Here is a 24,479-nt window from a genome sequence, read left to right on the forward strand (position 1 = left end):
ATGTCTGATGCTGTCAACACAGCAATCAATCTTGTGAGCAAATCTAACTTGATCCCCTATAATTTTAAGTGGACATATCTGCTCATATACAATGTACTTGATGCTGAAGCACGTAACATTAAACGATTACGTTTAAAGGATTTTTGGGTTTACATTTAAAACTTTGTAACATGTGACAACCTAGACTTTGAGACAGAGATTATAGGCACATTCAGGCCGTGCAGTTTTTTGTATGTGTTGTTTGAACGGATATTTGGAGGAACCTATAGCTTTTACTTGTTTTTACAGGATATAATCAATTGTTGTTTGTGGCTCTTGATGAAAAATCAATCAAGGCCAGGGTCACTGGGATTCATCCTCTGGGGACCACAAACATCTGTGTAAAATTTCAGTGCCACCAGCACGGCTAAAATTTGGAGGATAAATTGGATGCTAGGAAAAAAGAAAAAGCCAGAACAGCAACAATAGGATGCCATCTTTCAGCTAGCCTGCATGAAACATACATAGATCACTGTGGCTCATTCAGCTCAGCATTCCAATTATATATCTTAACTACACGTTGTCAGTGCCTTTCTATCCTCTCATTTCACCAAATGCAATATTAAGTTTCTCATATATCCTCATAAGAGTGGCTTATCTGAGTAAAGAGAAGGTAAAGCAGGAGATGAGGCACGGCTGAAAGAAGAGCTTCACTGGGTGCGACAGGTGCTGACCTGCCCCTCAGGTGAGCAATAGTTTGCTCACTTCAACCTACAACTACTGAGATTTAGGGAAGTGTGGGAGGTTAAATTTAAATCGAATGACTCAAGTTTGTCTGATGATCTCACTTCAATGCAGGAGTCACAGAATCTTTATTAATTAAAAAGGTTGTTTTTTTTTTAATAAAAATCCAATTGATGGGGTGAATGGAGGTTGAATGGTGGTGGAAGATAGAATCAGCAATAGATTATCTTCTCAGGATGAAACACCTACAGGGCTTCCATGAGACCGGAGATAGACCTGAGCAAACACATTCCCATCCGCTAGTGAAAATGGATATGTTGTTGACCTGTCCAGCACCACAAAAGCCATTCCCAGTGCTCAGGTGAGTGACCCTCCTCTTTTCTGAAATCTCCAAACTAAATATTGTGAGTGTCCCTCTTTATAGCCAAGAGTCAGTCTGTTTACCTTCAGATGCAAAGGATTAGAAGATCAACACTGCATGCAGGTGGGACTCACGGCTCAGGTAGACAAAGACAAGTCCTAATATTTTTAAGTAGTTTACAAGTGATTTTTTTTCATCCATGTAATAGACATATACTTTATAAATCCCTCAAAGGGACATTTTTACATTGCAGCAGCATATAAAGATCAAAAACATTAAATATAATAATAATTTTTTTTTAAAAAGCCCATTCTATACAATAAAATAGAATAATATTAAATAAACAATGAATTAAAACAGTGACAGCGGAGCTGAAGGAGTCTATTGGGGGGGGGGGGGGGGGGGGGATGCTCCACTGTCCCTGCAGCAGGTGGAGAGGGTGGTCAGGATTATTACAATATGGATAATAATTTCTTCAGTGTCTTCCTTTCCACCACCTTTTCCAGAGTAGAAATGTAATATATACAGTTATATGTATGTAGGCATATTATAGAAAGTAGAAGTTAATAGCACAGGCCAAACAACCACCTGAAACACTAATTAAATACAATATCATTGCAGTAAAGGTTTGGTTGACAGGAGTTATTTAAATATCTGATGATATAGGTCATGATTTTAAAATTCCACTAATTTAATTTAAATATCCTTCCCTTAAATATCAGCAGTTACTGTGAGTTGGATTGAGTTGTGCGCTGGCCTTCACTTCAGTGCTGCAGTGAGCCAGATGGGAGCACATATCGTCCTCTGTGGCTACAGAAATGGAGCAACAGCCAAAACGAGAATTAGAGTAAACTTCAACATGTCAGCAGGTCTTCATATCATTAATTTTCCACTGGTTGGGATGGATGTGGCTGAGATGATTGCTGATGATTTTCAAAAATTCCTAAACACATCCTCAGAAACTTGTAAAACACAATCTGCCATGTGCTCGGGTTTTTTTTTTTTTTTTTTTGCAACAGCTGACAGAGTTGGGCTTTAATCTCGGCTATTTAAACATTCCTTCCTCATAAGAACTGTAAAAACCTGTCACTCACTTATATTCTTACTACACCGATCATACAATCTTTTCAAAGACCATCGGTAATTCTACAAAAACATCCCAAAACAAATATTTTGTTTTGCATACCAATTAAAAACTGCTGTAGGTGAATGCCCCCCATGCAAGAAAAAACATGCATTTTATCCTCATTACTGTTCACGTCATTCCTTTACTGCCAAAGTGTAAAGCTGCCAAAATGTGCTTTCTCTAATCTCAACAAATGTGAATGGGCTGTGGTTCAGCTGATTGTGCCGGGTTTGTCCTACATGAGGGCACATTGACTGTGTGCAGTGGAGGGATGTATCTTAATCTCAGACATCCACATGGGTGGTAAAAGAGCGAGATGGAAATGGTATCTATCTTTGCTTTGCACGCTGAAAGGCAAACAAACGGAAAGTTACATGTAGACGCAAAAACTAATTCTTACTCAGTTCACCAATATTTTGTGGTGAATTGTCTTAATTATTAATCTGATGTACAAACCCGTAATTTAGCTGAACACAATGTTTAAACCTGACTCAACGTGATTGGTCCTCAGCTCCCTCCAGCTGCTGACAATGCAGCTGTACGTTAACACTGACCTTGACATCGTTCTCTGTGGGGAAGCACAATAGTCAGCCTTTTTCCAGCAACTGACCCCTGCTGCCAGGCTGCAGCGGATGGAAAGTGTCTGCTTCTAGCAGCTGCCCTCCAGAGGTGACAGAGGAGGCTTGTTAGCTCTTATCTCTTCACCTGATATCATCTTTTCTACTCCAGCAAAGGATTATGCTCAAAGCAGATAACCTGATTAATCTTGCATGAGCCAATTATGTAAGTGCAAATGTAAGAAAGTCTGAGAGATGAGAGTGAGAATTGACTGCATGCAGCACACGGTCACTTGCAGTTCAATTTCTGACAGTAGAAGTTAAACATGACTGGTGTTTCTCAATGAAGGGTAATAGTTTCCAGTTGATGGCACCAATCTAGGAGATGTTGTGGTGAAGCTGTGTCCAGTGCATTCTGGGATGTAAACTCTAGTAATACTGTCAAGGTTGAAATTTACAGTTTAATGGCAACCTCTTGAACTAATCTTGAACATTCACTTGAGCACTGTGCAATATGAAGTGTGTCAATTCATATACTGCATAGTCTGATTTCTAATCCCTAATAGGAACATTTTGGTTCTGTATTGTTGCATGCAGTGTAATACAATGACCAAACTCAGCGCTCATATTTGTTGGAACACACCAAGCGGTCAATGTTGTGCTGTACATTTTTTCCTTTACTCTTGTGGTGAGCTCTTTTTTCCAAGGACGTTTAGTGTAATCCAGTTCAGCTGCCTTCATTCAGAGTTGGTAAAAGAAGCCCCGGCACCGACTCTGCTGGTCAAATTGCGAGACTGGTTTTCATAAAACATAAATATCTGTTAAGAGTCTGGGTATGATCCACTTTTATGAAATGATGAGGTACATTTCCTTATTGTCGCTTGCTGCACTGAGAAGTCGTTGCCTCAGATACGACTCTCGTTACACTCTGTGACCAAAGGATAGAAGTTGTGCCGGGAAGTGTTCAAGAGAAAAACTCAGCACTCTTTTCACAACAGAAACATTTCCACTGCCCTTCAAAATGCAGAACAAAGCACACAGTGAAATTCCATCTCTGCCTCATAATAAAACAAACATTTAAGTTGTTCCCAACAGATCGATATGAAGTGTTTTGTGATTTCGAAAACAAAAATAATGACCGATGAAATGCCGCATTATGAAATCAAAATATTAAGTTACATCGATTTTCTTTTCAAAACATTTAAAATCTTTAACAGCTGTATGTGTATGACAAACGGATGTACATAAGGTCTGAGTTATGTGTTCAACTGAAGAAATCTATTTTGAAATATTTGTAAATGTGAAAAATAAATGTGGCAGAATGAGGTTCTTGCATTTTAAGTGACAATATTCCAGTCATGATGCATGATGCTGTCATTTTTCATTCTGAAACTGTTAAAATATACAAAACTATTAAAGTAAGCACTTCCTTTTCAAAATAAGCAAATTATGTGGTATCTTCATCACTTGGGACTTGGACATTTGGACAGCTTTATTCCTTTGAGCTACCTTCTGTGTGCTTTCTCCTCTGAAATGGGAAACTGCAGAGAACTGGGTACGACACTGCTGGCTATTCTACCAGATGGATACTCAGTATGAATCGTGTGCTAAGTTTCAGCCAAGGCTTGAATGTGTGTGTTGGACAGCACATTGCATATCTGGAGACCACACAGGTTCCATAAGCACGTCTAAATCTCTCTACTGCCCTCTATCTTTGTCTGAACATCTCCCTCAGGGATCAGGGTCAGAAGTTCAATGCCAGCGGGGAACCTGCTCCAGTACGAACACATGTTGAGCTGCTAATTGTCTTTCGAAATCTTTTCGGCCACTTCTAAAACAACAGTGATTTATATTTTGAAGTTTAAGATATGACAATTCACTGAAGAAAACATCTTGTATTCAACTGCATGCATTAAAGATGAATTACTGTACAATAATCCAACACCTGAAATGTTTAATAAAAACGCTTCCCTCTAACCCTTGTTTTTGTTTGTTTGTTTGTTTGTTTTTGTCTTGTTTGCATCTTCAGTTGCATGAAAGTAGAAAATGTGCTCCAATAAAATCTCCAATTCTGGGCAGCGATACAAACACCTGTGACCAACCTTGTCACACAGGAAACACACCAACACTGCTGCCATCAGCCTTTTACTGAAGCCCATTGATCTCCAATGGGCTTCAGTAAAAGGCTGATGGCAGCAGCGTACGTCGGCAGCATGTGGTCCCGACCTGCCGCCTCGCTCATATTATCTCAATACAGTTCAGCAACTGTGGGAGAAGAAGCTCAGCGGTGTGTGTAATGACCCCACAGGCAGCGATTGCAAACCAACAACAGTGATCCCCGGTCCATCGTATTCCTGCACAAATACACAGATAAACAGATGATTTCATTACCGATGGAGCTTGTTTCTGGGTGTCAAGGGAGAGGGAGGAAGCTACAAGTGAGCTCATCCAAGGTGCTGAAGCCTCACTATTGTAAATGAGTTTGTCATACCACCATGGTTGGCCATAAATTACCTCACCAGACGTGCTGCTGTAATAAACTAAACTAATAAGAATGTGCAGGAAGAAAAACACGGCCTGCAGTGAGCACGGCTACTAAGAAGCACAAGCTGGCTGCTAAAAACATAAATCTTGTCCTGATAAATCTCAGCGGATGGCTGTCACTTTACATGTGCAGAGTAACGCAGGAGCAGGTATGTGGTAAACGGGGACACACTCGCTGGACATTCGTGCTCATCGAGGAAAAGGCCCCTCTACTGTGAAAAGAGACTTCCATATGTACTTGTACCTTCTGTGGCCCTTTAACCTAGAACAGATGTCATCAATAAATACCTCTGACCCATGGAGACATTCCAGCGTGTGATCGAGGCCTCTTTCTTTTTTTCTTTTTTTCGGAGTGTGCTACACTGGCTTGTCGAGCTGGTCAACACCTGACCAAACTGCAAGGTTTACAATATAGATGTGTAAAGCCTCTTTTTGTGTGATCACGAGCATAGGCGTCTGAGAAACAGTAATACTTTTAAAAAACTCATTGGGTGAAGTAACAGCTTAGCTTACACACACTGCCAGCTCCCATGGGAGTCGTGTGAGAGCTGCTACAATCTGCCTCTTGTTACAAGGTCTGCTCCTAAGCTATGACCTATCGCCTTGCCATTCTAATCTTTCCACAAACATCTGTAGGGAGAGATTTACATGTCCTCTGGTGATTTATTGCAACATGTCTTTGGTTTTCCATTGGCTTTGAAACCAGGACTGGTCCTATGAAATGTGGCATTTCAATGTTTGTGTCTCTGAGTCAATTGATGTATTTTTTTTGTCTACTGACGTATGTGAGGCTTGACATCGGAATAATTTGCTGATCCATCTTCAGTTGACTGTATTGTGGTATTATGTTGGTCAGTCACTTGGATTAATAAATAATCTTTTTATGAACAAAAACTGCAAAGAGATATTTGCCAGCTACGATGCAGGTCAAATGCTTGTTTTATTAAATATTTGATTCAGGATCCTGAGACTACCTTTGAAGCCATCGGCATGACAGGGTCACCGGAAAGTCCTTAGTGAAGGATGGATTGTGATGCTCACTGAGCTGTGTCTGATAACCATTACAAATGGTGCATTTCAAAGGACCCAAACTTCCACATAGTGACTTCCACTCCTCTCTTTCTAAGGGTGGTCTGTCTTTGTCAGCCATGCATGGAGGTTAAAGAAATGCTCACATGCTATCATACAATATCCAGGTCGAATAAGTACGATAATCTATTCAATATGTAAAATGATTGTTTTGTGGAGGGACCTCAAACAAACTAAACCAATATTTACAGACAGAATGGCAGCCAAATATTCTGCCTTTTTCCCAGACATAACTGCTCCCTCATTTATCTTCTACTCTCTTGAGCAAAATGTAGACAAGGAAACTAATGCATCTGAGGCCTTAAGGACACTATAACATTTTCTCTGTATTATTTTTAAGAAATTCACAGATTCACAGACTCGCTTAAAAATAATATATAAAATGCATATTATGCGCACACACACACACACACACACATATACATATATACATATATATATATATATTTTTTTTTTTTTTTCAGGTTTACATGAGCTTATCATGGAGATATCTTTTCAGCTTACTTTAGCTTACATGGAGACGTAGGTGTCAGTGCTGGGGTTAGAATTTAAGTAATTGTTCAAAATGATAATGAAATGAAATATATATGTATATATATACACACTACCACCATACTACTACTTATTGCCAATAAAAAGGTAAAGAATAATCAGAAGATCATGTTGCATTCAAGTAGAACCGAATTACAAAAATACATTCCTTTTTGCATAACGCAGTACTATATGCCTTTACTGTAATGTTTGTTCCAATTACATTGTTTTGACTGTCTACACTACATATCAAAAATTGTAAACTATTTTATTATTAGAGGCGGAGTTCAAAGAAATTAGGAAATATTCAAATTCTTTGCATGAGGTAATGCATGTAATTCCTCCAGTCTGAAAAAGTTATATAGTTTCCATAATATAACTGTGATTGGACACAACTTTATTGTGAAGAGTTGCATCCTGTGAGGATGCTTGACATATTTAGTGACTCAGAACATTGCATGCTAAACGAGGGAAAACTTGGTGGTCCATTGTTGAGCACTGTTAAAGCTGCATTATTTTTCTTCTTCTTGACCCTTGGAAATGTCTACAACACCAAGATGCCCTCTCTTAGAATTAGCAGCTGTGTGTAGTTACATAACAGGAAACAGCTGTCAGAAGCAATCCCAGTGTCTGGCTCTTTAGGTCCGGGTCTGGACTCCTGTACAGGTCGTGCTGTTTGTTTTGAGAACATGCTTGGTTCTTGTAGAGACGTCCTGAAGTCAATGAGCTGGAGAAAGTCGAGGGTTCAGAGAGATGTCTGGGCATTCGATAGTTATTGGGCTTATTGGACAATCCATCAACACCGAGGATCAGCTGAAATTTCATGATTTTCATTTTATATATATTTCTTTGTTTTATATATATATATATATTTCTATCTTCTCCCTCAATGAACAAGGTGGCATATAGTTGCTGATATGTAGTATGTCTTACGTTTACAGGTTAACAGAACAGAATCCGAAGCTTAAAGCTGCTTTATCAATATGTTAAAATTGAAATGAACAATTCATCAGTTGTTATGGTCACACATGGAGATGAAACCACGAATTAGAACCCAACTCCTCAGGTACTCTCTGCTCCCCAGAGTACTTCAAAAACTATCTGATCCTTTTTTTGGTTGTCCAGCTTGGACCTTTTGGTTCAGTCTAACAGTTTTTGTCAGCATAATTTCCAGCAGCAACAAACAGTTTATTTGAGAAAAATAGCACCCGACTAATCCACTGGACGCGACTTCAGCAGCGGCAAAATATAGTTATATACAGTTAGCGACTACCTGGTGAACATAGTGGAGCATTTAGAAGCAAGAGTCACATCTTTTTGGAGGGTTGAAGTTACAGTACATTAACCATGTCACCAGAAACACAACTGAAGACCACTGTGGCTCTACATCTCCTATATTTTCAAGCTCATCATGGAAATATCTTTTCAGTTTACTTTAGCTTTCATGGAGACGTAGGTGTCAGTGCTGGGGTTAGAATTTAAGTAATTGTTCGAAATGATAAATTATAAAAAGTAAACATAAGGGACTAAATGAAAATATTCCTCACACCAACATGAACCATTAGTCTGAGGCTTGGTCCTGCACAAGGTCCCTGCAGGAAAAAATGAATTTACCAGTAGGTAGAAAAGTGCTTTTCTCCAGGCATAGGATCGTGTCCTTGCTGTTAAATGAAACTCCAAGTTTGGATCCTCTTCATTTCTAATCTTTGAAGATAAATTTAAAGGTATGATCTAATGAAAGTTACCATAATTGACAAGTAAATATCAAAAATATACTTTGCGCCCAAGTGAAATTTTTTTTTTGTCTTGTTAAATAAATATACACTACGATTTATGTTTCATGCTCCTCTTTCATCAAATATCACATTTATCTGGCTTGTGAACAATGTGAAGTTGAATCAAAACCACTTTTGACTGGTAACAAATATTCTTGCACTAAAATAAGCCTGTGAACAAATTCAACAAATTCAAAACCCAACAAAAGTCATACAAGTGTAACAACCTGATTAGCATGTAAGTCGCAGCCAGTAATTTACTTCTGTAGATTTTTAAGAATTGTGGATAGAAATAAGGTACAATCAGTCTGTTTGTGTAAGATAACCTGTTCCTGCTCAAACTAAACAGTCCTCGAAACCCAAATTATGCGTGATGGAGAATTCCTAATGAGCTGAAAATTGAACCGTTGTGTAATCGGACACTGTACTGTACACAGTAAAGATTCTCTAACTCATTTTCCCTCCAACAGCTTCAGCACCTGATCAAAAGTTTGCTGAAGGTCATAAAAATTCCTCACCTTCAGTTAAATTTACGGCCGCACTCATTAGCTGAAATAAAACAGATTAATGCAAGTGCAATTAAATGTGACCTATAGGTTTAATAATGAAGTGGAGTCTACTTAAGCATGTCTTTTCTATTCTCCCCAGCCATCCTGGAGTCCACATAAAACTCTTTTTCGGGAAAGTCTACTCTGGAAACAGTGAAAGGAGACTGCAGAGGAAACTTTAGCTCCTCTGGGTTCTGTTTGTAACCTCTGAACAGAAACATGGACACCAGATATATAAACACATCATATTTGTCTACATTTACAGAACTTTATTTCCATATTTGAGGCACATTCTTTCTTTTCCATTTTAAATGCTCAGTGTTGTTGTGAGATTATTTCTGTTGATCTGGAGTGTTAGTCCACATCATGCTCTCCCAGCGGGACGGGCTATTAGCTCAGAGAAAAGGAAGCCACTACCTCATTATGCTGCTAATTTTAGGCACCAGGAAAAGATGTTTGGAAACTCTTGGCCCAGATTGTAAGTGCTGCAGTGGTACCGACTCTGCGCTCCGGTCCCACGGGGGAAACAAGGGTGATTTTGGTACTTGAGCAAGCTCAAAGAAACAATTTACAACATATACAGTGGAACTTCAAAAGTGTCTTATCGGAGTCAGGCATCAAACATGAATGATTCCATATGAAATAGCAACTTTCTGTTTACTGTAATTAGGGGAATATTTTTCCATTAGGGAAGTAAAAATAAATTAACATGGTTTTGGTTGAGAAGCTGACGTGTACACATTTTTTCCTCCCTGATAAATTTCAGGTGGTGATTCAGGCAAACAATACCTTAAAAACATTAAAGTGATCGTGATGCTTTAGTCTGTCAGTATTTCAAGTTTAAAATTACATAACTGATATTTTATACATACTATCATTAAGTTGATGTTTTGAACTTGTCAGCAAAATCAGCTGATTTTCACATCTAGCTAATATTTTTCTGTCTAGTGACAAATGTAATATTAACATAATATTAACAATATTCACCCTCTGTCTGCTACCGTTTCCACTAACTCAAAAAAAACATGCCGAAACACTCAATGGAGAAGTTTTGACATTTAAAAATGTTGTTATTATCTCAATGAATGGATGAATATATATCTACTGAAGATCAGTTTCAGCAATCTGTAAAAATAAATCACATGTGCATCTAAATGTCACATCAAAAAAATCCCATGTTGTTTTACTCATCATCTATTTATAGAGTGTTACAGGGCATAAAAACTTGAAAAGCATGCTGAAGTCTCTTAAAGCCTGGCATCGGCTCCGAGCTGACCATAAACCTGGCAGGAGCTGTGGGGAGGGACGGGAGGTAAACCTACCAAACTCATAATAAACATGACGCTTGATTAATTGCAGATGAAACAAATGACACTTGGACACCGAGCTTCAAGGAAATGTTCTCAAACGCGAACCTGACCAGAGAGATGTGGCGCCGGGCCTCCTATTAAAGTCGGTGATGGTTATTAAGACAAGGCCAAGGAAAAGAAACTGCACTTTCTTGCCAGCTGAAGGACAAACCTTCAGCTGGCAAAACGGGGGAAAGCTGCTCTCTGGATATGATATGGAGTTGATTTCCTTAAAAGTCCAGGTTAACAGTTTGTAAAAGAAATGTCATATATATATATATAGATATATATAAGTATATATCTATATATATGAAGAAAAAAAAAGAAAAAAGAAGAAATGTGGTTGCAACAAGGCTGCAAAGTAAAAATACAGGTAACAAAAAGCTCACACGACCTGTGACACAAAATATTATCTGTGGGAAGTCGTCGGACTGACCTCCTTCAGAAAACAAACTACTTAGTACTCGTGTAGAAATACACAACATGACCTAATATGGTACTTTGCTGGGACGGTGAAAAGAAAAGTGTTTGTTGTGCTGAAACATCATTTACTGTAATGTACATCAGAGGAGCGTCCCTGCCCTGTCCTGCCAGACCACCCACTCACACACTGCCGTGAACCGGAGGAGGGACACCCGGCTGGTAAGCGTCCAATCAGCTGCAGCCGTGCTACTCTGACAGCTCATGATGGATCATGTTCCTGCTTAGTTGTGCAGCAGCTTCATTGGTCAGTGATCTGTCTCTTGTCCTCTAATTAAACGTATTGATTGTCATTGGAGCTCATGGCTTCCATTACCTCATACTGTAGATGGTGCAGTAGGTCTTTGATATGATTGATACAGAACATTAAAGAAAAAATGGCACATATGTATTGATTTTTGATTACCTATATTGTGTGAAGAACACATTTGGGAGCCTTGTTTACCAGGGAGGTGGAGGAGGACCTCAACACATACAGGAATCTGTATTTCTGTAAATATTTACAGTTTGTCAGTTTGGTTAAATGTTGTTTCCAGAAAGTTTCACTGAGCAAAACTACAATAGATTCCTAATTGTCAGAGGGAGATTTTTTTCTTTTAAAAAGTTGCTATGACGGAGCGCCACGTCACTCACTCACCCCACCCCCTCCCCCCACTCATACAGATTAACCACGTCAGAACTTCCGGTTCTTGTCCTGTCAGCAGATTATCAATGTGCACACTTGTAGTTCGAGTATACGTTAAACCGCCGGTCACTTATTGCAGGTCGACTCTCCTCTCCGCCGGTTCCCGTTCAAACTGAGGCACCGGCCAATCAGCTGTTTAATACGCCTGAAGCGGTGCGCAGTCTTGTGACGTCATCAGCATGTGACGGTCCCCCATTATTAAAAAAAATACAATTGTTAATCGTAAAGGTTTATCTGAGAGTTGTTTGTTGGGCTAAGAGAAAGAATTTGTTTGTTTTTTCTGTTTTGTTTTGTGCAGTAAGCAGAATGATAACCTCTTTATTTAACTCCATGCATTTTTTTTTGTCTGCTAAACTTGCAGCTTTGGGACTAAAAAGGAAAAATACGGCAGACGGCTCTTCATAGAAAAACATTTATATCTCAAGCAACAGCTCACAGGTCTTTTTCAAATATGCTTCGTTGTAATGTTGAAACAGCTTTTTAATTTTTTGTTACTCCAATAAAAAATGAACGATTGCCAACACTTTGCAAAGTTTAGCAACGCAGGCTTGATTGGATAAAAGACTGAAATAACAACATAGCTGCCAAAATCAAATTGTTGGTATTCACAGCCTCAACAATGGCTGCCATGACTGACTTAATGGATCATAAACAGCAGAGTGAACAGATATCTGAAAAGCTTCCCCTGACAGGGAGGCACGTTTCTTTTGTTTTGGTTTTGAGCACCCTGAATAGACGTCATTTTGACTATTGGACTGATTTTCACACAGATAGCGTGACAATGTTTGCATACTTGAAGAAAGGAGTGAGAAGATTAGTTAATTGGGATCAAAGCCGGTATGGCACGGGTGAAATGAAGTTCATGACGTCAGCTCCTCCTCAGCTTGTCACACCAGTCAGGTGTTCACACGACACAAGACACACCTCAGACTTCACAGTTATAAAGTCATTCATGAAGTCAGCCATGAGGGGGAAGTTGAAATATCGACTACGATTCTTTAGCTATTGAAAATGTTTGTCTACTGTGGAAGGGAATGGCTTTATATGAAGAAAACAACTTAAAAGGGAAGTGAAAAGCAGACGTGGGGGAAACAATCAAAGCAAAGTGTGTAACCAAATCATAGCCTGGCTGCTTCTGTTTTAAAGCCAATGGCTTTCGAATGATGGATGAGCTACACATTCAATGGGCTTTTTTCACTGTAGGAGGAATTTCTCTCTGGCAGAAGCAAAGTCCATAAATAGGTGCCAGTTTGAGACTGGATTCTCCCAACGTGGTGAAGTGTGGGTGGTTTTTTGGAACTCTCAGTTAAAAAAAAAAAAGCAATGAGGAAAATCTTGTGCGGCCACATTTTGGTTTTCTTTCCTCTCGCTTTCATTCTTTCTCCCCCTCTGCAAATTCAGTGTGATAATTTTCAATTTGATCTATAACAAACATGTGTCGGATGTCCCTTGTGATGCTTGAGCACAATATCCCTTCGGTGATGTTTAACCAAACTGACAAGAACACTGGTTGAATATCGGTGGAAGCTTTCTGGCTTCCTTTGTGTATTATATGTTAAACATGCATTCCTGCAAGGATTCCTTTGGACTGAGTTTCATTACTCTGTGGTGAGTAGATCTGAAATGTAGTCAACATCTTGCAAATGTTAACATTTAAAAGTAATCTATTTAGAATTTAAAGAAAATCTGCCAGAACCACACAAACAAATAGTAATTTATATTTATTTAGATAAAAGTTTGTAACCAGCTCTGTATTGAACTTTATATCGATGAACTGATAACTGTTCATACTCAAATGTTTTGTAAATTTTGTAAATATAGAATATATTCAGAAGTTGTTGGAAAAGTTATTGATAAAAAAAATTAAAAATGTATCAAAAAAAACATTCAAATAATTTTGACAGATTCAACAATCTCTAAATTCTCAGCTTTGCAGACTACCGGCGCCGTAATATAATTACCTGTGTGTCATTGTGTGAAGGAGGGGTGGGGTGGGGCGGGGTGGGGTGTGTGTGGGTGTGTGGGTGGGGGGGTGTTTCAGATGCAGTCGTGCTAGCACTGCACTGTGAAAACATTTGCATTGCACAAATTGAATACAGGACATTCTTACATCATAAACCGTCTTTATATCCAAGTCTGTATTTGCAGTTCACTTTAATCCAGTGTTACAATGAACCTTCATGCATGAACTGTATTTAAAATCTCTCCACTAAATTCTGTTGTGATAGTCAAGACATTTTGTTTAACTTTAAATCCAGATTTATTTTTTTTTCTTGCTATGACTTTAAATGCAGTGAAATGTAATTCATCAGATTTTTATAAATCGTACTTCTATGTCCACGCATGTCATGTTGTTTTTGCTGTTATACCTTCACTGTCAAAATTACAGGAAAAATTGAAAATATTTTCAGAACATCTGAATCCGAAAAAATAATCGAACAAGATCAGGATTGCGAAACTTTAGAATTTCCAGACTCTATTTACCGCCCGTCAAAGCTACATGAGTTTATTTTAACATAATGAGATGATTTATGAAGACCTTGGGATGAATTCCTCAGCTTTTGCATCACTATGCAGGTGATGGTTCTGCCAAGACACTCGAGGCCTGAGCTTCTGTGCAAGCGTCAGCCTGCAATATGGGCCAAAGATAACGTGATGTTTGAATGTTTTGTTTCTTCCCCTCCTACTTCAGCAGAAGGTGAGAAACCACGCTACCAGCATTGCACTCATATTTGTAAGCAGAGTTCTTTAGGAGAGATATGGGGTCTGTGGAAACTGAGGGTTGTTATAAATTACCTGGTGATGGCAGTGATAATCCTTGTCAAAACAGCTCCTATACTGGTATGGGCAGAGTACAGATCGCTGCCCATCTTTCCCTGCAAAGCTTTGTCACATTTGATTAGATCATGATCTGGCTGTGGTTGACTTTGGGGCAAAAGACTGCAGTCACATAGGATGAATAATAGTAAGTAAATGCAGCTACAGAATTGTATCTTCACCATCGGATTGAAAAAAGAAAAAGTCCTGCTGTTATTAAAATTAATTTCTGGTTGAAAACCTATAAATGCAAATTAATAATCAGTTTTAAGTCATTAACTTAAAGTTAGAAAATCACTGATGTGACCTCTCAAACCATGTTTAAAAAAGATAAACGTAATCTTTCTATTTAACAACTTTTCAGACCCCACTAACAATTTCCAGGGTCAGAGCAGTCTGTCACACGGAGGGTTGAGTATAAGGTATCGTTTAAGGATTATTTACTTTTAACATACATGCAGCCTGAAAGCATTTGTAAACCACTAAACACATTAGAGTCTAGATTGTACTGCGCCTAACATTTCCACAAATTCAACGTTTTTTTCCCCCAATAGCCAGACATTTAACCACGTAATGACTGTGATAAGTCCCCTTTATCGAGCCCCAGAAAATGCTTTGAGGTTCTGTAGATAATAATTAAGATGATACAGTCAGTCGGAGCTTGCAGAAGGCAACTTCATGTTTAATTGCTTAAATCAACATGATAAGATGCTCTTTAAATGTCTGCGTAGCATTGACAAAGCATGTTGACATTTTGAACAGGCATTCAGTGTTTACTTATTCAAGACCACCATTACAAAGATGCCATCAGCTACAAACATCAAGATGCAGAACAATGTGAGTGCATGGTGGATTCGTTTGTCTGATGTCTGTTAAAAACACAGAACATAAATGTATTTAATCACATTATCTCCAGCTGGGTTAACTGCATAGGAGGCTAAAATATTACATTAATAAAACCTATGAAATCTCAGCTAAAACAGTCATGTAATTCCACTCTTACTCATCAGACCAGACTGCAGCACAAACACAATCTCATAATCATTACCATTACAGATGAAAGGCAAGGCCCAATTAGAGCGGCTCCAATTGCTCCAATTAAATAAGTGTGGGTGAATGATGATATCTTTTCCCCCAGAAATAAAGAAAAAGACGGCAGCATTGAATAATCCTACAATCAAAAACAATCAAGTCGGACTTTGAAGTCGTAGCTCGACCAAATCTTTGAAATACATCTGGTGTAGAAATGGTGTTTCTGGCTCAGCCGACAGGCGCCGCTGGCCCACTGCGTCGTGGGCCACGGGGTCGGATCTGCTTATTCCAGTACCACGGTGCTGCTTTTGGGTTGCTGAGGACACTGGTGTGTGTTCCCACCCACAGAGCATCGCAGCAGACCGCCACAGTCCACAGCCCTTTCACAGCCGTCCAAAACTGGTCCCATGATCCCATCCCGGCATCAAAACCAGCTGAGTGTGAGTGCGGCGTGGTGAGCACTCGTGCTCACACATAATTTGTAGCTGACTGCTACTCTTGCAACCAATTGATCATTGTGTAAACAAACATGATATGAATGGAAGAAAACCTCACTGCTTCAATTTAGAGCTTTAGATTTAGACTGCTTTGCATTCAAACTGCTTTAAGTGGCTGTTTTAAGTATTTATTTCAAATCTACATTCCCCGTTTTGTTTTTTTGATACCTTTTGTTGTGTCCATGCAGACTGTCCATTTCACAGCTGAAGAGCCACTCACAGGACAGTTTTCCAGTTGGGCTGACATCCAGTGTTGTTCCCCTTCACCCAGCGGACTTCAGAAGCACTCAAGCACGCCAAACAGAATACACCCTGATTGCTCCGGCATGGGACAGCAGATATGTCTTCAGTTGTTAGACATTAGTGGAGCAAACAAACTGCAACCACTTTGCTATCTTAAATCAACACATAATGCTGACGTGGACCCATCTCAATAGGACTAATTATCATTGCCACGGTGTGCACCTGCAGGAAATGATAGAGGGAACATTTAATGTGCAGATTGGTTGTAGATAGTCTTTTTAATCACATTGGGAGCAGTAAAACCTGGGAATGGACAGCAGCTTTCCAAAGAGATGCTATTGATGGGGCACATACATGTCCATACATGTGTTTATAGTGGCAGTGTTTTCTTACTTCAGTTCTTGAGAGTGTGATTGCAACTTCTTCTACTTTAACGCAGATGACAGTAGCAGACAAAGTGCAGCATGAATAAGCTTCAGTGAAACTATTCACCTGAACCACTTCTGACTCATTAACAGAGAACAAGTAGCTTCATCCGACTCATATCTGCTGGCTAGTTGACAAAAGCTTCATGAAACACAGCTACTCATTTAAAAGGGCATTTAAGGACAGTTAGGAGCTTTTGAACCGACTCTGATCTGGACAAAAATTTGATTAAATGTCTGATTAAGGACGACCAGAAGTTGAAGTTTATTATTCCAAAGTTGAGTGGGTTTAATCACAGGTTCCAGTACTTGGGGATTTTCTGTTGCTACTGGGCTGAGCAGCCATTTTCACTGTGTTTACATGAACTAGCCAGATACTTGCATAGTTTACTTTAGAACCAACATGTGGGTCACAGAGACTTAATGGGAGTCAACATAATTGCGCAAGTTATTTAAAGGATTTGTTTATTTTTACCAATGCCGCATCAAAAGCTTCAGAAGTTATCAAGGTTGAAATCGCCAAACTTGAGGTCTGGGAGGAAATGTACAGATTCAAAAGGAAGGGTAGAAGATCTAAACTAGAAAAGATCTTAAGGTTTCAAATGACCACATTTTGAATTCATTGTCAGAATTCACATAAATCACTAAATAAATCGATTAGGTACACAAATAGTCAAATTGATTATTTATTTATAACATTATAAACTGTCAAATCATTTCACCGTAACCTCCTGATCAACAGTTGGTCTGATTTTTCTGAATGAGTAATTTATATGACAAATAATAACAGTAGGAAGTACACTCACACACTCAAGACAAAAAGTGGTCAGTTGTACTTCCAGTCAATGTTTGGGGGGATAATCTGTCACATATCGTGAGCTTTGAGCAGAAGTGTGAAGGAAACACATAAAATGGCCTCGGGGGTCTTTCTGGCCGACTTAACCACAAACAGACCGTGCCAGACTTCTCACAACAGGTATTTTTGAAGAGCCAATGAGAGGTGAAAGTTTAGCTTAAGTTACTTCAAATGAGAAAATGCTGTCACGAGCCTTTCATGTCCTGGACTCAAAAGCTTCGTGTCACTTCTCGGGGTAATAACCACGATAAACTGTTTTGATGATGATGTCACTTCGTCCTAATTTGATTGCTCTTTTTTCGTCTTGCTTGAGGGCATTTTTCCTACATCCTGTCAGAAATTCAATATACAAACTCATTCTTCGATGCACATACAGGTTGCGTTACAGTAGGTATTTCAACTTATCTTCCAAAGAGTGTATAATGTTATTCATCTTTACAGAGGCTGTTATCTGAGTTAAACAACGATGTTAACATGTGAAATACTACAGGAATATCCCTCAGCTAATATCTTGCACAATGAAACGTACAGAATAAAGTAGAAATGCAGTATTAATTCATTTTTCACAACACTGACATTCTTATGACCCGATAAAGTTATAAAATTATGCTTTCAAACATAGTAAATAATGACGAACATTAACATTCAGTTGGAGTTGTGTTTTTTGGGTTTAACCTGCTCCTCAAGGAAACATCTGTCTCTTAAGCTGCTAACTGCTATATTCTATTTTGACTTTTCCTGTCTGCTGTTTGGTGCTGGACAGGTGCCATGCCAAAGATTATCAGATCTTTTTTACAAAAAAAAAAAGGGGGAACCAGGTTGAAAAGACTGGTGAACGTAAACCAAAGAAGCAAGGTTGTGGACGATGAAACTAATTTGCTAAGTGTCTAAAATGCACAGAGCTAAGGGGGAACTGAGTTGGGTGATAATTCTATTTGTCACTACAAGTCACCCCTTTCATCCATATACAGAGTATATTGTTTATCATTTTGATTTCATTGTTTATTTTTGCAGAGACATCTTACAGTGAAAGTCCACTTACCCACTAACTTTTGATTTGGAGAAAGAGATGTTAACTTATGTTAACTTTTAAGTGAGAAATCTGATGATCAAAGGCTGTTTTTCGTTCCCAATCACCCCGAGAAAGAAGCTGAAGTCCCGATAGCCCGATCACCGCCGCCAGGGCCAAAATGGAACTGATTACATTACAGTTTTTCTAAATTCCCTTCTAGCATATTCTGTAAAACAGTAGAAGGACGAAATCTTGAAGGTTCGTGCTAATATACTCTTGAACCATTTAATATCCCTCCATAAAACCGTTTTGCTATTAAAATAGGTTCTTGCTTTTGAAGAGGCCAGTTGCAGATGATCACACAACATGCTAGATTCAATTTGAGTTAAAGTAATATTCCTTTCACTGAACTATTTTCTTGCTGGCAATATCATAAAAATCTGTCAGCATCACTGCCGTAGCCGTGGGCTCCACCGACACTGACTCATTCAGCTTCACACTGACTCTTACAATTTTTAAAGTGAGATTTAAAGTGTCATTACATCACATCTATTTTATGTTCTTATATATGCAGACTTAAAAAAGAAATAACAAACCATAAAACAGTCTCACAGTGTCCTAATGTCAAACAGTTTCCTGCTTCACTTGTGCAGGATAGACTTCCTTTGATTGGTTTTGTATTTTCTGTTATTACTCCTAACTCACTTTTCGGTGGCAACGTCCTTCCTTCCTGACCAAGAGCAAAGTCTTTCTGTGTGTACACTTTTGCATGTCTTCAGGCTTATTTCTGAATATGCCCCTCTTCAGTGCAGAAAATTGCATTACAGTTCTGGCAGGAAAACATTTGAAAGCCGATCATTTTCTCTACTCAGTTTACCGTTTTTGTTGCGAGCAGGTAACCCAATCTTTCATCCCTAATAAGGACATATTTCACGGCAAATGCAGGATCACTTAAACTGCTCACCTCACTCAAATCACATTTTTCCTGATTAGGGCGAGTGATATCCGCACATTTCAAATGCACAGAAATGTTTGAAGGCCAAAGGCTAAACATGATGTATAGGAGGAAATAATAAGTGCGGTGTTTCTGACAGACTGTTGGCATTTTCATCTCTGAGGTTTACTTCAGAAAAAAGTCTGGACTGACACTGAAACCGTAAGAAACCTTTGTTCTTGGCTGTGTTCCATTTTCACATTTTCTTTCATAGCAGCACGGTGAGTGTTTACTAAATGCAGCCCATCACTTCTGTGTCTTTTAGAAGCACAAGGAGAGGAAGAAGAAAAAACCCTGACGGCACCGTGATCTGGTGTTCATTTGATAGTTTTGAACATGGGCAGCCCGCCTGGTTTTGATTTAGCAGCTAGCATGCTGATCAGAGTTGCCTTATTTTATTGGAAATCTTGTTCATATATCCTTGCACAGTCCTCGCTGACCTCTGACAGCTCCCATGGGGCTCATGGGTGCATCGAGGAAGCAAACTGCAGCGTGAACACGGATGCTGCTTGTTAAGATGACACTCAGTCTAGGTAGTTTGCATAGGCCTGCTATTGAAACACTGGTGGTTCCAGAGAAGAGAGAGGGGGTGGTGTCTTGTCATTGAACTGTGGCGAGCTGTTTTATGAAAAAGAGGTGTGGCTTTGAACCACATACCAGCATGACTGTAGTCTGTTTCACAGGCAGACTGCTGCAAAAGTAATGTATTGCACTATTAGACACACAGGTACGTGTCTACCAGGATCTCCATTGTACTGCAGGTGTATCAGTATCAGCGTGTACTTACTTTTATTGGTAAATATCTTTGACGATCTGTAATAGTACAGCTATACATATTCAGAGACTGGAGGTTGTCATTAGAGTCAGATTGTAGGTTTCTATGTTCTCAAACATATTCTGTAAATTAATGCTATCACTTTTTATCAGATCTAAATTTAAGCGTAACCATTTTTAAAGCAATACAAATCAGTTTCAGTGACAATTATTTAAAAGTACATCAGAGGAAAGTTATTTTGATTAAAGTTCTTTTCAAGCATGTATTAGGTGAATGAGGAAAAGATCCTACAAAGGCTAAATGAAAGCAAACAGATCTTTGAAAGAGAGCAGACAGCTCAGTCGAACGTTGCTTCTTCCCGGAGCTGCTGCAACGAGAACGAGAGCAGATGTAGTAAAAGCTCTGCAGATATAACGAAAATGACACAGTGCTTGATAAGTCCCACAAAACCCAGATGATTACAATAGCTAATAAAGTATTTTGGCAGCAACAGTGCATCCTTATTCCAGATAGTGTAACTTTCATGAGAAAAATATAAATCAGAAGTTTGCACAGTACGAGTTCGGTTTTTTTTACTCTGTTAATTTGGTCCCATAGAAAAGTTATCAAGCCTGAATTTTTTCTTTTATCTTTGTAAAGATAACTTTTAAATGCTGCCTTGCATCTTTCACACTTCTAATATAACTTCTAATAATGCTTCTCAGTGTCCTGTGTTGCATATTTTACTGTAGCCTATGTGTTTATGATTTTATAATGCAGCTTGCCATTTTGGTAATATGTAGAACATATTTTATATTTCAATATATGTATTTTTAAGATAAATTATTTTCTACAATTGTAATATATAGAAAATATTTTATGTTTAAAAAAAAAAAGAAAAAAAACTACAACTAAATCTGATGTGTGATTTAGTACTTCTTTTAGTAGCTGCGTGGCCAATTCTGTGTTTTTGCTGAGGATAAAACATCCTAAATCATTTGAGTCCCCACAAAGCTCCATCGTGCAATGCTCTTTCAGGAACAGCCCAAATCCATGCGAGATGTGAAATGGTAAATAATAGCCTTGGACTCAGCTGGGATAGACCCTGACACTGGGTCGCTGCTTTGCTTCAAACATAACTTTTCTTTTTCCTTGACATGGATCACTATCCTGATGTAAAACTGGCATTCTGTTCTGATTTAGACTAATAATTTATTGCATCTGGCATCATGGTCTGCACAACAAGACCAAAGGCACAGCACAAGCTTTTAAAAAGAACCTGATATTTCTGCACCCTAATCAGTTTAAGATGACCCTCCTCTTTGTGAAAAACACTATTTGCTGGGTCTAGCAGGCAAAACATCTTTCTAGACTTACAGAACCATTAATATAGATATAATCATAGGTCTCTTCCTGAGGATTTTACCCTCAGAGGGAATTCCTTGCTAGTGACTGCCTGACTCCCATCAAAGCCAAAGTGTGACTTACAAATGGCTTGCTGTGAATGAGTGATGGAGGACGAGATGGCCAACATCCCCTTTGTGGAGTATAAATTTTGCTCCACAATTGGGAGACACGCACGCACTGACATATCCTCTGGAGTACACTTAAACAAAACTTCATGTTATATATTTATCACATCTTTTATATACAATTGAAACGTATCAGTGTAAAAGAAGATTTAAAGTAAATAGGAATGCAACTTCACTTCATGTGAGTAACCACATCCTGTCCTGGTTCACCTTACAATACCATGAAGGCTGCAAGACTCAGCAGATCAGAATGAGGAGGGACTCATCAGAATGACAGTGAAATGCAGGCCAGCTTCTCGCAATCAAAGCAAGTTCAGAGATGCCTTTTGAAAAATACAACAACTAATGTGGCTCATTGAAACGCTCGGCTGGCCGTGAATGGTCACATTTCCCCACGTTAAAAGACTTCTACGGAGTCAGACTTGGCGGAGGTGAGACTGTGTCACTTCTACTGGCGCCTGGCCTCATCGAGGAGCATCATCCCACCGGCGTCAGGCCAGAAATCTCCACGTCCGAGCACACCGGCTGTCTGAGTGCTGCCAAATTTACTTTTACTTTCCATTTGTGCACCAGCCTGATGGCTTTCAGCATACATAATTCACCAAACGCATAAGTAATTTAAATTTGTATGACTTATTTGTTAAGAAGTATGTGAAATTATGGTGTAGATTATTGTATTTAATGTGCGATACATTGCTAAACTTCCAGCATTTTACAGCTATATTTTTGATCAGAATTTATAATTCAACGTGTAAACATTAAAGAGACAAATAATCATTTTAATCCATGCAAGATATTTAAAAATATTTGGTGGAGTGGGTGCATATTTTAACGCATGTATTGTACTTGTGCGTATATGCGTGTGCCACCAGTGGGAGTGTGCCTGCCCTCGGTAACCCACAAACGGAGGGAGGGGTGGGCTGCGTACCACAGACTTTGGGCAGCTGTTGGCAGAATTACACAGCTTGGTGAGATCAACCGAGGGTGACCCCACTTGCTGAAAGCAAACACACAAATAAGATCTGGTTTCCAAGTACCGAGGAAAGCTCGAAGTTGTCCCATGAATACTTAAAGTTCGGGCATTTCTTAGTTCGATTTGATCTATTTTGCTGGTTTATTGAAATATAATGTGGTCAACTGTGGTGATAATAGTTTCTAAAGTTTCATCAGGTATCCGCTATATTTTTTTACTTTAAATAATCAGTTTAGTAGTGCTGCATTTGAGTTCAGAAGCTCCTTCATTTTCCAGTTATTGCATGTTGTTTTAAGAAATAGAAATACAACCTTATTTTCAGTTGTAAGCTTTTCCTGACCAGATTTTTTTGGTTTATTGTTAAATTTCAGGAAACCTGAGCTTCATCCAAACTGCATCATGGACACAAACCTTTATGTGCTTGAAAATATTTTAAGTGACATTTTAATATTGACATTTAGCAGCAAATTAAGCATTGCAAAGTAAGACTATTTGACACTTGTGCACCAGAACAACCCATAATGTTAGCAATTAAGGTATTCTCTTAATAGAGGCAAAAATGTTGGAAAATGAAAAGAAAAAGAACAAGTGCAACAAACTTTTAAAATGTCTTCATCTTCATAGTAATTTGAAGGTTGTGAACATTTCATATTTCACAAAAAACAACAAGTGTTAGTTTTTACTAATTTCAACTAAAGGCTTGAAATTAGAGAAGATCAACATGGGGCGAATTTTGAGTAATGTGAAATAATAAGCAGCAAAGATTAATTACTATCTTCCTCTGAACACAAATATGAATGTACCCTCACTGCATTTCGTACTTCCAGTGTTTGAACTAAAGCAGCATCAATACTCCCACCTACTGGCCAGTGCCTGTTATATGCAGCCCTACAGTCATTTCTGCCCCTTCTCAACCGCCCACCTTGAGGCTTCCCTTCCTGTTGGAGGAATGGTAAAGTGATCTGTTGGTCCCTAAGTGCTTTTTGCTGTCAGTGGTGTTGACGTGGGATGCAATAGAAACCCAGCTGAGGCCACCTTGATGGAGCAGACCTGTTGGGCTGCACCGTGTACACAGTCACTCCGGGACATGCTGGGTCTTTCTTGAATTTTTGCCTCCGTGTTCATTTCTTGCTTTTCTGTCATGTGACAAAATAATTTAAAAATCACAGAATAATTCATTCACTTATTAATTCAAAACCAAAAACTGTTACTACATTACACAAGTGCAAACAATTAAATGTGACAATGCTGCTTTTATGAATAAATTTCAATTATTAACCCATCACTGTTTTCTGATGAAACAAGACTACGTAAAAATGATATTCTTGTGTTGTAAATGTGCGTTGTTCTTTCCGTTCAGCTCCATCCGAGAAGAGACATATTTCAAAGCCTCTTTGGAACAGTGGCCTGTCTGGGAAAATCCCCCCTAAATGGAGGAGGAAGCCACGGACACAAACAGAGGAGAGTTGGGGACTACCTGCTGTTTAAACAGATAGCAGGGTCTGTGTGGCCGTGGCTGGAAAGGCCCCTGAACTTCGCTCCACTTCAGATGTTTAAGAGTCCCAGGGAGGGCTCT

The sequence above is a fragment of the Embiotoca jacksoni genome, unplaced genomic scaffold (assembly GCF_022577435.1).
Source record: "Embiotoca jacksoni isolate LCO1_2020_lvr unplaced genomic scaffold, fEmbJac1.0.p SCAF_18, whole genome shotgun sequence".
Classification (NCBI taxonomy): Eukaryota; Metazoa; Chordata; class Actinopteri; family Embiotocidae; genus Embiotoca; species Embiotoca jacksoni.